The following is a 16,840-nucleotide window of genomic DNA, read 5'->3' as shown; positions in this document are numbered from 1 at the left end:
CTTTGTGTGTCTGCACAAAGTAAGAGATTTTTTAGCAATAAAATATTTTTCAATTATGATATGTACATTGATTGTTTCAGACATAATGCTTGCATAGTTAATAGAATACATTATAATGTAAAAATAACTTTGATATGCACTAAGAAACAAAAAACTTGGTGTGACATGCTTTATTGTGATAAGAGCTTTATTGCAGTGGTGTCCAACCAAAGCCTCAATATCTCAGAGATACACCTGTGTGTGACAATCATAGCCGAAAGTTGAGGAAGATGAAATGGAGCTATATTGAAGCAAATTCTCCATAGTTTAAGGAATTAAAGCTGCTATTATTCTTAAATTGAATGCTATAATTTGAAGTTCATATTGTTGTTCCTAGAACAATAACTAACAAAATAAATCACAGGGACAAGATGGCCACCTATAAGCCAAGAAGGGAGGCCTCAGAAGAAACCAACCCTCTGCACACCTTCATCTCAGACTTCCAGCCTCCGGAACTGTGACAATAAATTCCCGCTGTTTAAACTACTCAGTCTGTGGTACTTTGTTATGACCACCCTATACACAATACAGTCACCTAATAAGATTCTGTTGTAGCATTATAAACGCATCAGTTACTTCTGAAATGGTTAAAGAATTATAAGCATCAAAAGAAACAAAGTCCTGAATGATTTCAAATCATAACATGAAAAGAAAATCCCTAATTAAAAAAAAGTAAAAGAAAATAAATCAAAAAGTATAGTGGATTTGAATAGCTCTTTCTTTAAAGAATAATTATATATGGCTAATAATCATATAAAAAATGCCCAACATCACTATCCACTATGAAAGTGCACATGAAAACAAGAAACACCACTTCTCGAACACTAGAATGGCTTTAATAAATAGGCAAAAGACAACTTATGCTTATATATTATTTTTCCAAAAATGTCTCAAGTATATGATTCTGTAACTTTTTCTTTTAATGAGCACTTCTATACAAACTTAGCTCTCAAACATAAAATCAAAAGGCCAAATCCAGTTGAATAAATTCTCTGCAATTGCCAGTTCCATCCTTTTGGAAAGTTCTGTAAGTTTAAGTGATTACATGTGAATTCACCAGGTTGAAATTTCAGTTTTTACAACCACTTTCTTATATTCAAAGGGCTTCCAATTTGAGTCACCATTATCATTAATAATAGTACTATAGGGATGTGGAGATAATTACCATCAATCTCCCTGGTATGGAAAGTTATTGCTTGTATCTGAGATAGAACATATAAACTTCCCTCTCAATTTGTGCCTTTTTTCAGAAGCAGGAGAGAATCAGTAGTCAATGTGCTTTATAGGGTACAGGAATATTGTAAGTCTTGGTTTATTCAAAAACTCAGCCACAAAAATTCAATTCTAATAAGATAATAAGATCATTTATCTCCATATCTGGCACTTATTGTCTATAAGATAAAATCTTATTCTCCTTTAAATGTTAGTTAACTAGATTTTCATAATTTTTATGTAAATCTGGAAATTGTGAAGAAAATCCTAGGAGTTGTAGATAATTTTTGAGGAAGGAGAGAGAGGGTTTTCTTTCTGATTATTTCCAAATCTTTTTCAAATATGTACACATGGCAGTCTCAACTAAAGTCAGGTAACTGTTGGCTAGGAACATTATTTATTATTCTATTTTCCTTTCAAAATGCTAGGCTGTGCAGAGATACTTTCATAAACTGAGGAATTGTATGATGATTCATCTCAGAAGATTAAAAATTAATAAACTTGTTCTGAGAGAATCAGTATGAAGGGGCAAATCAGGCTTGTCCAATATTCCTCTAGTGTAGGGATTTGTAACCCTTTTCACACCAAAGACTGGGAAAATCCAGTGAAGCTTACAGGCTCGTTCTCAGTATATGATTTTTACTGAAGTAAAACATACATATCGTACAATTCTCCACTTTTAAGTGTATAGTTTAGTAGTGTTAAGATCTCCAAAATGTTTTTATCGTGAGGAATTTGAAACTCTGTACGGATTAAACAACAAAGCTCCTTTCCCCCTTTCCCCAGCCCCTGGTAACAACTATTATGCTTTCTATATCTACACTGTAAATAGTGTTGCTATGAACATGCGCGTACAAAGATCTCTTTGAGAACCTCACTTTTTTTGGGGGGTAAATACCTAGAAGTGTGATCGCTGATTATCATATGATATTGGTATTTGTAATTTTTTGAAGGAAGTCAGTATCGTTCTCCATAAAGGTTGCACCATTTTACAATCCAACCAACAATGCACAAGGGTTTCAACTTGTCCACATCCCTGCTAACACATTCGTTACTTTCTGGTTTTGTTTTTGATAGTTTCTATCCCAATGGTTGTGTGGTGATATCTCACAGGAAAATGAATTTCTCTGATGATTAATGATACTGAGCATCTTTTCATGTTTGCTGGACTTTGCATATCATCTTTGGAGAAATGTTCATTCAAGTTTTTTACCTACTTTTAATTGGGTTACTTGAACTTTTGTTCTTGAATTGTAGGAGTTCTTTATATATGCTAGATATTAACCTCTTAACAGCTATGTGATTTACAAATATTTTCTTCCATTTCATGGGTTCTCTTTTTACTCTGTTCATGATATCCTTTGACAAATGAAAACTTTTAAGTTTGATGAGGCCTCATTGGCCTATTTTTGCCTTTGTTTCCTGTGTGCTCACTGTAATTTTTATACATTTATAAAATAAAATACTTAGGATTACAAATAAATTTAATTATTTTGAAACATATTAGTCAAACTATAGAGACTATAAAATTCAGTTATGTATGTGATCATATTGATACATCAAATGATGAAGTCTTAAGGTTGGACTAATAAGTAGCAAAATATTGTGGTAGTTTTGATTTTAAATGTGAAGCAGGTTCACTCTGCACTGGTTCCCAACTTGCTTTTGTTTGATGAGATAGAACACCTATACATAATGAGTTATATGAAGTAGATTTATTACTTACAAATAGACAGAAAGAGACAACAGAAGCCTAGTATTGCTTGTAAGCCAGCCTGCCATGGCTCAGGAAAGCTGCCCAGGGTAGATAAAGTCTTATCTGTGCATACCTTAATTGCACCATGGCTAAGAGGCCCTGGAAACCAGCACATAATGGGTTTTATAACCACAGAGTTCCATGGATCACTGGGTTAAAGCATTGAAGGACATTCTGTTTCTAGGGAAGGACTGGGAAAGAGACCAGACTGTTCCAGATAGTTCTTTCTTATCTCAGGACATTGCATTCACAACACATTCTGCAATCATTCTTGAGAACTGTAAGTGAAAAAATGGGGAGAAATGGGTTGGTCTAAGGTCACCCAGAGAATTATTCTCCAGTCAACATATTTCAGTATATCTGCAGCAAGGTAATGTGATATGAAAATATACAAAATTTTAATTGGCGACAAGATAGGCCAGGCACTCTAATACTACTTTGTATTGTCTGCATATATCTAAGATGTACTAAATTTCAGTTAGATATATTAGTGAACATAAAGATTTAACTTTTTTGTTCCCCTACAAAGTTCATAGGTTGAATCCCATTGTGGGCTGTGGATACAGAACCATTGTTGTAGTGCTTGGGTGCATGGTTCAACAATGGCTATTAAGAAAAGTGAAATACTAATTTTCCCCCACCACACACCCCTATTATACTCTTCAAGGACCTTCTATCCAATATTGTCCAAAACAAATTCCCACACCTAAGGACCTTAAAATCAATATGGTGCAGAAGACAGGATGCATAGCAGAAGAAACAACTCTGTCAATGTGTTTATTAAAAAGTCCTTTAGGTGTCAAGATTATTTTACTGACAACAATTAATTAAATTAACCTTACAAATATACACATTTTAAAAAATTTTTAAATCTTTTGCAATATTCTTTCCTTATGGATTTTTATGACAAGAAACATAAAGATTTAAGGCCATTCAATAAAACACATTTTCACAATAGGCATACATGAGTACTTAGCCTAGCCAATCCCCATATTGGCAATGAAAAAGTAATTTCTTGCAAGAAAGAATATTTGTAAAGGAGATATAACTCACACATATGTCTCATTCCTTGGAAACTGATTCAATCAGAGAGCCAAGAAAAATACTGAATAAAATATAAGTTTTCGCGCTTTATGAACTAGGGAAAATGGAGTGCATTAAACACAAAACTCCAGGAATACTTCTATTGAATAAAGCAGTAGGGATTCTTCAGTTGGTCAGTTGCCCTAATGAATAGAGTCTATAATTAAATCAAGACCCTAACAAAATGACTTTTATGATGAAAGAAAATGGCTGACAGGCAATAAGACGTGTGTGAATGTGTCTTAAAAGCTTATCAAAACAAAATAACAATATTTTCAAAGAAACTTTGTAAAAATATAATTTACAGAAATAATCAAATTATAAGCAGACATATTAAGAAGGCAATTTAATTGCCCTTGACCTACTTTAGCAATTGAGTCCTTCTTGATATTCCGTCTCTTTTAGGGATTTCTTTTCATTTTATAATTTTTTTTTGAATTAAAAAGTAAAGTGACATCAAGCATACCTTATGATTTTTATTTGAAATTTAAAAGGGTTTATAAGGCTAGAGTTAGCATTTTATATATATATATAGTATATAAATATATACACATCTGTATGTACATAAAAACACACATTACACAACCACATATATAGATATATAGCATATCTATAATAATGTTTACATTAGGTGAATTAAAATAGCTGTTTCTTTGGTAATGTTAACTTCTTTGAAATTAACACAGCTTCACAGTAAAAAATAAAGACGGGGTACTGCTAAAGAGTATTTTTAATGTCCTTAAATAAGCAACTTACAATTTCCATAAAATCAGTGAATAATAGGCAAATTTATTTTGGGATTTATAGTTAAAACAAACACAAAGAAAACAAACTTTAACCAGACATATTGAAATCATTGAAATCATTCAGACAAGTGTTTTTGATGTTACTTGATTGATGACGTTTATTTCATTTACTCTAATTCGTGGTATATATGCTTCCTATGAGTGCTAATTCCTATGAGTGCTAACATAATAACTATATATTGTATATTTCACTTTTATAGATCATATTTCAAGTGTGTTGGTAGAGCTTCTCCTTTGATGGAAACATTTGTTATACAGGTAACTTTTATATGCTTATACATCAAACATTGCGTGGGTGAAAGTTTGCTCTTGAGTGTGCATGTAAACGTTTCTTTAAAATGATCACTTACGAGGAAATGTATTTTTTTTCTAAACACAGGCAACTGTTCTAGATTTTGTGTATTGCTTTTTTGATACCCTTATAATTCTCACAACACAATATCCATTCAATAAATGTGTGTGACAATATGTTATTTCACTAACATTGCTCAACTATTCCATCAATTTCATCAGTTGAGTATGAAACAAGAAAAAAAGTACACATATGTAAAAGATAGATATGTCAGTTGATTGGATGGATAGAAGGATAGATACTAGATATGTGGATAGATACTAGATATGTAGATAGATTGGTAAGTGGGAAGGCAAAGGATAGAATTGTGGATGGGAAAAAGAGAGAGACAAAATGAGAGAGCACAAGAGAAAAAAGAGATGACAACATGGCATTTTAAAGCATAGCTTTCTAAAATCAGATCTGTGGATTTGATTGCCTCAATCGGAGTGCTGCATTTATACTTGACTCTGTGGTCATAGGAGAGTCTTTAAATATATATATATATATTTAAGTTTCATTTTCTTTTCCAATTTAAAAAACATAATAATTTAAACAGAAATATAAAAATCAACCTAAAATGGCCAGGCACGGTGGCTCACGCCTGCAATCCGAGCACTTTGAGAGGCTGAGGCAGGTGGATCACCTGAGGTCAGTAGTTCAAGACGAGCCTGGCCAAAATGGTGAAACCCCGTCTCTACTAAAAATACAAAAAATTAGCCGGGCATGGTGGCGGGCACCTGTAATCTCAGCTAGTCGGGAGGCTGAGGCAGGAGAATTGCTTGAACCCGGGAGGTGGAGGTTGCGGTGAGCCAAGATCACGCCATTGCACTCCAGCCTTGGTGACAGAGCAAGACTCTGTCCAAATAAACAAACAAACAAATAAAAACCTAAAATGTGTATAAATGCCTTTAAAAAGTTCTTATAAAAAGGGCTTACTTTTAAATGAAATTCTTGCAATTACTTCAATATCTTTTTTCTTTTATTTATTTCTTTTTTTTTTCTTTTTTGAGACAAGGTTTCACTCAATCTCTAAGGCTGGAGTGCAGTGGCACAAACTTGGCTCACTGCAACCTCCACCTCCTGGGTTCAAGCGATTTGCCTGCCTCAGCCTCCCAAGTGACTGGGACTACAGGTGCACATCACCATGCCTGGCTAATTTCAATATATTTTACAACTTAAAATAACACCCACTACAAAGAGTATGAAACAAATGTTTTCAGAAAAATGGGGAGAGTATAGTTATACTTTTTGAGGCATTCCTAATGTTATTAGCATGTTTTCTTTCTACATTAATCCAAAGAGCACGATTTCATGAAAATATAGTGAAAGAGGTATATTGTGAAGAATGAGAGTAGAAATGCGTAGTCTTGACCAGTGAAACTGACTTTGGGGAAAAAGAAGTATTTTAGGGAAGGGAATAATTCCACAGGTGGTGCACATTGGAGATTGTTTATCCACTTATGTTTTCAAGTTTCATAATAAACTGAAGAAGTAAGCAGAAATTGTAACAAGAGAATATATATTTCTAGATGATGAATCTTGTAAAATTAACTTCTTTCAGAGATAAATATATGAAAATATTCAAACATGGGCCTTCTCAGTGGAAAAAAACTATGAAAAAAGTTAAAATTATTATGTCTAGACATGATATACACAATATTTAGAGGCAGTTTTAGAAATTTCTTGTCAATATTAATGAATAAAGGAAGATTGCTGGAAGAGATTTTCATTTACATAAACTCCACTTTCCATGTGGAGGGATTACATCTTGAGAAACATTTCCACCTTTTTGCTGTGCCTGTTCATCATGTTGGTGAATGGCATCCATTTCTTAACTCTTCTTGATTGGGTAGAAGTAATTTCTTATAAGTTGCAAGCATTACTGAATCATTCATGTTTTTGTTTTATTGTTCTACCCTGTTTAACAACAAGTCTAGCTAAATACATGAAGCCTGAAAATGTGCATTTTCCTAGGTGTGATATCCTGGTATTGAGATTGGTATTGTGGGCATTGCTGGAGATGGAGAATTTGCAAGGACTTTGACCACAGATTTTAAATGTTCTTTACCAACTCCACTTTCAGTGTCAATGCTTATATTGTAGTTCCATATGAACGTATCTACTTTTTTCTTAGATTGGCCAAGACTCAGGAGGTAAAGAAAAACACACTATTTTTTACCTCTCCTTATAAAATAACATCAGAAAATTATAATCACTACTTTTTTTTCTTTTTTTTTTTGAGACGAAGTCTTTCTCTGTTGCCCAGGCTGGAGTTCAGTGGTACAATCTCAACTCACTGCAACTGCAACCTTTGCCTCCCTGGTTCAAGCAATTCTCCTGCCTCAGACTCCTAAGTAGCTGGGATTACAGGCATGCACCACCATGCCTAAGTTTTTGTATTTTAATAGAGGTGGGGTTTCACCATGTTAGCCAGAGTGGTCTCGATCTCCTGACCTTGTGATCCACCTGCCTCGGCCTCCCAAAGTACTGGGATTACAGAGGTAAGCCACCGTGCCCGGCCATAATTACATTTTAAAAAATATAATACCTAAGACTTATGTAAGATAGGTAGAACACAGAATTACTGTCATGAAAATTAAAATGTATTAAATATTATTTTAGATTAAGATAGAGGCTATATAAAATTGGATGAGTAATAACTTAAAAATCTTTGAACTATTTTTGCTATAGAAGATAGGGAACATATAAACACAAATGAAATAATTAAGTAATGATATAATGGAAAGTTAATCATAACCTATTGTAGGATTAATAGATAATCTTGGTTGATTTTAGAAAATAAACACCTATTCTCCACTAACTAAAATAAAAATACTTATGAACTAGGAAAAAGGTAAAAAGTCTCATGAATGCACATAGAAAGGTAGATGCATATTCAAAGAAAAGAAATAAAAGCAAAGCAGTGCAAAACAAAAACAACAGCAATTTCTATACCTTGATGACACTGGCAAATTTGAATCAAAGAAAAGCATAGAGAAATAAAAGCCAGAGTAATAAAAGTCAGATTAATGTAAGACATCTTTGTTATAGAAATAAATTTCAAAAAACAGTTGGGCAACATTTCTAAACCTTGAGGGCAAAATGTTTTGCCCCAATACTGGAATATGGAGATAAGTTTTCTTTCATATCTTTATGTGATCTTGGACAATTTCAGATATCCAGCATCTCAGGGGATCTGAGATGATTTAGGAATAGGAATATTGACTCAGGTTAGGTCCCTTGCAAGGAAAGCCTAAGAGAGGAATTCTTGTAAAGGCAATTCTCAAGGTAGCATTCTTAGAAGCGGAATAGAGAAACTGACTGGCTAGACAACTAAGAAAGAATGAGATCTTAATTAGAGACAAGAAGTGGCTCAGTTTCACAGGGCAATTGGAGCATGAGTGGCACCATAATGTTGGAGCTTCTTTGAGGGCACATCACCAGCCTTTGTACCTCTGTGCCAGTCAGAGGGACACTGGATGACTGGCTGCCCTGGGAGCCAAAAATTCCTCTCTTATTTAAGTGAGGGCAATAACCTAATAGAGACAACTGTGTGCCACTCGCAGCCAGCAATCAAAGCAAGCAAACAAGGGGCACAACAGCTCAGTGAAGCGGCTCTGACTGGGGTCCAAGACATCCTTACACTTCTTCCCCTACAATGCTTAGTTTAACTTGTTTATTAATAACATTACTGTTCACAATTTCTGTGAAATGTAGTAAAAGGAACATTAATGTGAGGATCTAGCTGCTGCTTTAGTTGCTACCAAGGCTATAACAAATATATATCATCCCTCTTATTCTCTTTGATTCTAGATTCCAATTTCATGCACCAAACACTTCTGCTGAGCTCACTTCTGAGCAACTAAATAGTGGCTTCCCTAGTAGATTAAAACTGAACCTTATCCCTGAAATGTCTGGGTTCTTGGTAACCAAGCTTATCTAAGGCTCCATGTGCTAACAGCATTACAGTTAAATGTGTCATATGGCGGGGGCAGGGGACCAAGATGGCCAACTAGAAATAGCGGCAATCAGAGGCTCCCATCGAAAAGATCCATAATAAGTAAGTGAATCCTTCACCGGCAACCAAGGTATCCAGCTTCTCTCATCAGAACTGACTAGGAAACTGGCATGCTCCACAGAGAGAAAGGAGGTGCAGTGTGGTGTAGCAGCCCACCTGAGAGCCACACGAGCAGGGGAGCCTCCACCACCCAGCCAAAGGAGGTGGTGGGTGAGCATGCTGCCCAGGCTGGGAAACCATGCTTTTACCACAGAAATGTGCAACGCATGAAGTGGAAGATCCCACTCACAAACCCATGCCATGGAGCCATGCAGATTATCAACAACCTCTCAGCTGGAATAGGCTTAAGCCTACCAATCTCCCAGCGGGAGGGGCGACCAGCACCACAGCTGCAGCTGCCTGCTGTGTCAGCCATCTGAGCTTCTTGGGGAAGGGGCAACATTCAGCATTGGGACTCACAACTTCCTAACACACTAAGCTCCCTGGGCAGGGGAAGGGCGGCATTCATCTCTATAGCTCCAGGCTGTGCATTTCCCCTGCTGGAGCCAGGGAGGCTGGACGGCTTGGTCCCAAGATGTGTCCCCCACAGCCCAACACACCAGCTGTGGAAGACTGCAGCCAGAGTGCCTCTTCAGGCCTAACCCTGACTCATTATTCCTCACTGGGCGGGGCTTCCATGCAGGAACTCCCATAACTCCAGCCAGAGGCTCAGGGACAGAACCTGAATCTCTCTGGGCCTGATCCCCTAGAGGAATGGGTGGCCACAGACTGTGTGGACCAGCAGACTTATCCTTTCCTCCTGGTAGTTCTGAGGAATATTGGCAGCCTAGATGAGTGGGTTTCCCCCCAGCAAAGCACACCCCCTCCACCAAGGGACAGTCAAGGTACTTTGTTAAACATGTCCTGTTCTCCATGTCACCCAACAACTGGGTAAGACCCTCTGACAGGGGCTGTCAGACATCCTATACAGGAGCGATCCTACTGGCATCAGGTTGGTGCCTGCCCCTCAAGGTCAGAGATCCCAGAAGAAGGAGCAGGCATTCATCTTTGCTGTTCTCCAGCCTCCATGAGTGACATCTCCAGGAGTGGGAGTGAACCAAGTGAATAGAACCTGAAGTGAACCCCCAGCAAACCCCAGCAGCCCTGCAGAAGAGAGACACGATCATTGAAAGAAAAACAAACAAACAGAAAGCAACAATAACAGCATTGACAACAAGATAAAAGCCCCCCGCCAAAAAACCCATCAAAGGTTTGGCAGCCGCAAAGATCAAAACTAGACAAACTCACGAAGATGAGAAAGAATCAACCAAAAACAGCTGAAAACCCAAAAGGCGAGAGTGCCTCTTCTCCTCCAAGTGATCAGTGTCTCTCCATCAAGGTCAGAGAATTGGATGGAGGATGACATAGACGAATGGACAGAAGTAGGTTTCACAAGATGGGTAATAAAAAACTACCCTGAGCTAAAGGAGCATGTGCTAACCCAATGCAAGGAAGCTAAGAACTTTGATAAAAGGTCAGAGGAACTGCTAACTAGAATAACTAGTTTAGAGAGGAACATAAATGACCTGATGGTGATGAAACACACAGCATGAGAACTTCATGAAGCATATACAAATATCAATAGCTGAATTGACCAAGCGGAAGAAAGGATGTAAGAGTTTGAAGAACACTTTGCTGATATAAGACATGCAGACAAGATTAGAGAAAAAGAAAAAAAATGAATTAACAAAGCCTCCAAGAAATACGGGACTTCGTAAAAAGACTGAACCTACGATTGATTGGAGTACCTGAAGGAGACGGGGAGAATTGAAACAAGCTGGAAAACACACTTTAGGATATTATCCAGGAAAACTTCCCCAACCTAGCAAGACAGGCCAACATGCAAATTCAGGAAATACAGAGAACACCACTAAGATACTCCATGAGAAGATCAACCCCAAGACACATTATCACCAGATTCTCCAAGGTTGAAATGAAGGAAAAAATGTTAAGGGCAGCTAGAGAGAAAAGCCAGGTCATCTACAAAGAAAAGCCCATCAGACTAACATTGGACCTCTCAGCAGGAACTCTACAAGCCAGAAGAGATTGGGGGCCAATATTGAACATTCTTAAAGAAAAGAATTTTCAACCCATAATTTCATATCCAGCCAAACTAAGCTTCATAAGCAAGGGAGAAAGAAAAGTCTTTTCAGACAAGAAAAAGCTGAGGGATTTCATTACCACCAGGCCTGCCTTGGAAGAGCTCCTGAAAGAAATCCTAAATATGGAAAGGAAAAACCAGTACCAGCTACTGCAAAAACACACCAAAATATAAAGACCAATGACATTATGAAGAAACTGTATCAACTAGTGTGCAAAATAACTAGATAGCATAATGATGACAGGATCAAATTCACACATAACAATACTAACCTTAAATGCAAATAGGCTAAATGCCCCTGTTAAAAGACATAGACTGTGAAATTGGATAAAGAGTAAGGCCATTGGTGTGTTGTATTCAGGAGACCCATTTCATGTGCAAAGACACACATAGGCTCAGAATAAAGGGATAGAGGAAAATTTACCAATCAAAACAAACAAACAAACAAAAAAACAGCGGGGGTTGCAATCCTAGTTGCTGTCAAAACAGACTTTAAACCAACAGAGATCAAAAAAGACAAAGAAGGGCATTATGGTAAAGGGAACAATTCAACAAGAAGATCTAACTATTTTAAATATACATGCGCCCAGTACAGGAGCACCCAGATTCATAAAACAAGTTCTTAGGGGCAGACAAAGAGACTTAAACTCCCACAATAATAGTGGGAGACTTTAACACCCCACTGTCAATGTTAGACAGATCAACGAGTCAGAAAATTAACAAGGATATTCAGGACTTGAACTCAGCTATGTAGACATCTATAGAACTCTCCACCCCAAAATCTACAGAACTCTCCACCCCGAATCAACAGAATATACATTCTTCTCAGTGCCACATGGCAATTAATCTAAAATCAGCCACATAATTGGAAATAAAACACTCCTCAGGAAATGCAAAAGAACGGAAATCATAAGAGTCTCTCAGACCACAGTGCAATCTAATTAGAACTCAGGATTAAGATGCTCACTCAAAACCACACAATTAGATGGGAATTGAACAACCTGCTCCTGAATGACTACTGTGTAAATAATGAAATTAAGGCAGATATCAAACAGTTATTTGAAACCAATGAGAACAAAGAGACAACATGCCAGAATCTCCCGGGACACAGTTAAAACCGTATTAATTGAAAATTTATAGCACTAAATGTCCACATCAGAAAGCCAGAAAGATCTCAGATCGACACCCTAACATCACAATTAAAAGAGGTAGAGAAGCAAGAGAAAACTAATCCAAAAGCTAGCAGAAGGCAAGAAATAACTAAGATCAGAGCAAAGTTGAAGGAGATAGAGACATGAAAAACCCTCCAAAAATTCAGTGAATCCAGGATTTGTTTTTTTGAAAAAAATAACAAAATAGACAGACCACTAGCCAGACTAATAAAGAAGAAAAGAGAGAAGATTCAAGTACACACAATAAAAAATGATAAAGGGGATATCACCACTGACCCCACAGAAATACAAACTACTACTATACAGAGAATATTATAAACACCTCTATGCAAGTAAACTAGAAAATCTAAAAGAAGTGGAAAAATTCCTGGACACATACACCCTTCCCAGACTAAACCAGGAAGAAGTCGAATCCCTGAATAGACCAATAACAAGTTCTGAAATTGAGGCAGTAATTAATAGCCTACCAACCAAAAAAAGCCCAGGGCCAGACAAATTCACAACCAAATTCTACCAGAGGTACAAAGAGGAGCTGGTACCATTCCTTCTGAAACTATTCCAAACAATTGAAAAGGACAGACTCCTCCCTAACTCATTTTATGAAGCCAGCATCATCCTGTTACCAAAACCTGGCAGATAACACACACACAAAAATAAAACTTCAGGCCAATATTCCTGATTAACATCGACCCAAACATTTTCGATAAAATGCTGACAAACTGAACCCAGCAGCACATCAAAAAACTTACCCATGACAGTCAAGTAAGCTTCATCCCTGGGATGCAAGGCTGGTTCAACATATGCAAATCAATAAACACAATCTATCACATAAACAGAACCAAAGACAAAAACCATATGATTATCTCAATAAATGCAGAAAAGGCCTTTGATAAAATTCAACATCCCTTCATGTTAAAAACTCTCAATAAACTAGGTATTGATGAAGCATATCTCAAAATAATAAGAGCCATTTATGACAAACCCACAGGCAATATCATATTGAATGGGAAAAAGCTGGTAGCGTTCCATTTGAAAACCGGTACAAGACAAGGATGCCCTCTCTCACTACTCCTATTCAACATAGCGTTGTAAGTTCTGGCCAGGACAATAAGGCAAGAAAAAGAAAGAAAGGGTATTCAGATGGGAAGAGAGTAAGTCAAATCGTCTCTGTTTGCAGACAACATGATTTTATCTTTAGAATACCCTATCATCTCAGCCTAAAACCTCCTTAAACTGATAAGCAACTTCAGAAAGTCTCAGGATACAAAATCAATGTGCAAAAATCACAAGCATTCTTTTACACCAACAACAGACAAGCAGAGAGCCAAATCGTGAATGAACTTTCATTCACAATCGCTATGAACAGAATAAAATACCTAGGAGTACAGCTTACAAGGGATGTGAAGGACCTCTTCGAGGAGAACTACAAACCACTGCTCAACGAAATAAGAGAGGACACAAACAAATGGAAAAACTTTCTGTCCTTATGGATAGTAATAATCAATATCGTGGAAATGGCCATACTGCCCAAAGTCATTTATAGATTCAATGCTATTCCCTTCAAACTACCATTGACATTCTTCACAGAATTAGAAAAAACTACTTTAAATTTCATATGGAATTAATTGCTTGTTGATAGAACAAGGGGATACCAATGTTAAAATTGTTTTCAAAAGAGATTTTACTTAGCACTTCTACAAAGAGTATATATGAGTCTCTTTAAATTTCAAGTAATAAATTGGTATTATTATATTTCCTAGATGTTTCCAATCAAGTAGGTGTGAAATAGTATCACATTGTGGCTTAATTTACATTTTCCTGATTACTAATGAGGTTGAGCATCTGTTCATATGTTTACTCAACATGTGTTTTCTTTTTTTTGCTGCTATATCTTTTCCCCATTTTTCTCTTGCCTTGCTTATGTTTTTCATATTGGTTTATAGAAGTTCCTTATATACTCTAAACATTAACTTTTTGGCAATTATGGAAAATCTTTTTAAAGTTTAGTCTTGTTTTACTTTCTTTTCATAAAATGAATTCTTAGTTTCCATGTGGTAAACTTTGTTATTCTTTTATTTTATGGTTAACAGAATTTGTGTTTATTTAAGAAATTCTTGTTTAATAAATTTACTCAGATCCCAACATCAGAAAAATACCTAATATACTCTTTGAAAATATTTAGAGATCTGTTTTTTACTTCTAATTGTTTGATTCTCAAGTGATGGATTTGTGGTTACTAAGGTTGTTCTTACATCCCATTGTGCATCTGTATCACTTAGATGGTTCATTACAGCATGAATTGCTGTCCCAACTAACAGAGTTTGTGATTCAGCCATTCTGTGGTTGGACCCAAGATTATAGATTCAAACATGTTCTCAGTTTATATTGATGCTCTGGACTAGGCGCCATGCTTTGAAAATCAATTGTGCACACTATGAGGCCGGAAAACCAATTTAACTTATTTTCTCTAAGGATAGTCAATGTAATTTATTTTCTGTAAGGATAATTTATTTTCTATAATTGTTTTAGAATCTCTACTAAAATAAGTCTACAAAGTCTATAATTTCCCCAGTGACCTAAACTGCCAAATGTCATACATAATTTTTATTTCTTTGTGGTTTTATAGCTCTTTTATTCCATTGATCAATTTGTTTATTTCTGTTTAATAGTACATTAACTTATTTGTATGACTTTATAGAATAGCAAGTTAACCAATGTATTCTTACTTAGTAGGATTTGGGGTATTCTTGGCCCTTAATTCTATGTATACAAGAATTTCATAATCAATATGAAAATGTCACTAGGAATCCTATGGGTTTTTTGTTGAAATTGTACTAAATAATACAACAATTTTCTGAAAGTAGATGGCCTTTTTGTATTTTTTCCTCTGTACATACAATGTAATTTAATTATTTCTCTTAGAATTTTCTTCAGGTACTACTGAACATCTTTTTAAATTTTAATTTCTCACTAAGTTAAATTTGTTTATCTATGTCTATCTTTCTATCTAAACTTATAAATAAGCAGAATCTGTAGCTATGTCACTGCTTTTTTACAGTTTTTATTGTGAAATATGTGTAAGTACACAGGCAGATGCACAAATAAGGTAGTGAGATCTGGTGTAGCCTTAACTTCATGTCCTCTTATGGTAACATGTAATTATAGTACCATATGAAATTTATAAAATTAGTCTTTGTACAATCCGGAGAATTTACTCTGATATTTTAAGTTAACATACACTCATTTGTGTGAGTTTATATGTATTTGTGGTTTTCTCATATGTGCAGATTACTATAATGACCGCTCAATCAAGATAAAAAAAAAAATACTGTTTCATCACCACAAAACTTCTTTGTGCTGTCTCTTTATAACCAAACCTATGCCCCTGTGCACTCTCCCCTAAGCCATATCAACCACTATTCTATTCTCTATCTCCATACAATTTTATCATTTTGACAATGTTATATAAATAGAATCACATATAATTTGTGTCTGATATTGAGATTTTACTTAGCATAATTCCATTGAGATGAATCTATTTTGATTCATCTATGGAGATTTTGAATGTACCTCCTTGGAGAGTTTTTAGAGGTTGTTCTAGGAATCACATTATGAAACTTAATGTGTTAATGTTGCTGGACTTCACAACAAAGCCTTTATAGTCTGGATGCAATTTATTGAACACATAATCACAGCGTATAAAGGAAACCACACATGATAAACTCTGCTATGCATGTATTTGCCACATCAAATATGGAAAAGGCATGAACCTACAGAGATGTCAATGTCTCTTGAAGACATGACACCTTGGTCAGTGTGTCAAAGGCCAACTCACGTACAGTTTGCTTTTGTTTTCCTAAATATAAGTAAACATAATTATACTTGCAGTTGATTGGTAATGAACAGTTTTTTGTTAATGAAGAAAAACAATATCACATGTACCTCAGCTCTCAATTTCTAGTTCTTTCTAATTGTTATTAGAGTATTCTAACTTCTAATATCTTTAAGCTGGAAAGTCCTACGTATTTAATTCATTTTAATTTTATTTAGTTTACTGAATAAGTTGTAATTTTTCTCAATTTGATATTACAGTTGTACAACTGTTATAATAATAATCTATGCCATTTAATGAATCCTAATGTATGTGCACAACTTTATATTCAGTCATCCAGTTAGACTCTGTCTTATAAATTACCATTGAGTTTTATTGCAATTCTGAAACTTTGTAATCTTTTACAGAACTTCAGAGGTGCAGAGGCTAAGTTACCAAGTAAGCAAAT

At 35.7% G+C, this 16,840-nt stretch overlaps 1 long non-coding RNA gene across 1 annotated transcript in view; it reads left to right on the top strand.

Annotated features, from left to right (window-relative positions):
- Window positions 1-3,230: 3,230 nt before the first annotated feature.
- LOC112130515 (uncharacterized) overlaps window positions 3,231-16,840 on the top strand; it is a 76,527-nt gene continuing 62,917 nt past the window's right edge. Inside the window, exons 1-2 of the long non-coding RNA XR_002912778.3 lie at window positions 3,231-3,377; window positions 5,097-5,154. This is a non-coding gene — a long non-coding RNA (uncharacterized LOC112130515). The remainder of the gene's footprint in view (window positions 3,378-5,096; window positions 5,155-16,840) is intronic.

Source organism: Pongo abelii, chromosome 22, assembly GCF_028885655.2.
Source record: "Pongo abelii isolate AG06213 chromosome 22, NHGRI_mPonAbe1-v2.0_pri, whole genome shotgun sequence".
NCBI classification, from domain to species: Eukaryota; Metazoa; Chordata; class Mammalia; order Primates; family Hominidae; genus Pongo; species Pongo abelii.
This window is presented reverse-complemented; position numbering and strand designations above follow the sequence as displayed.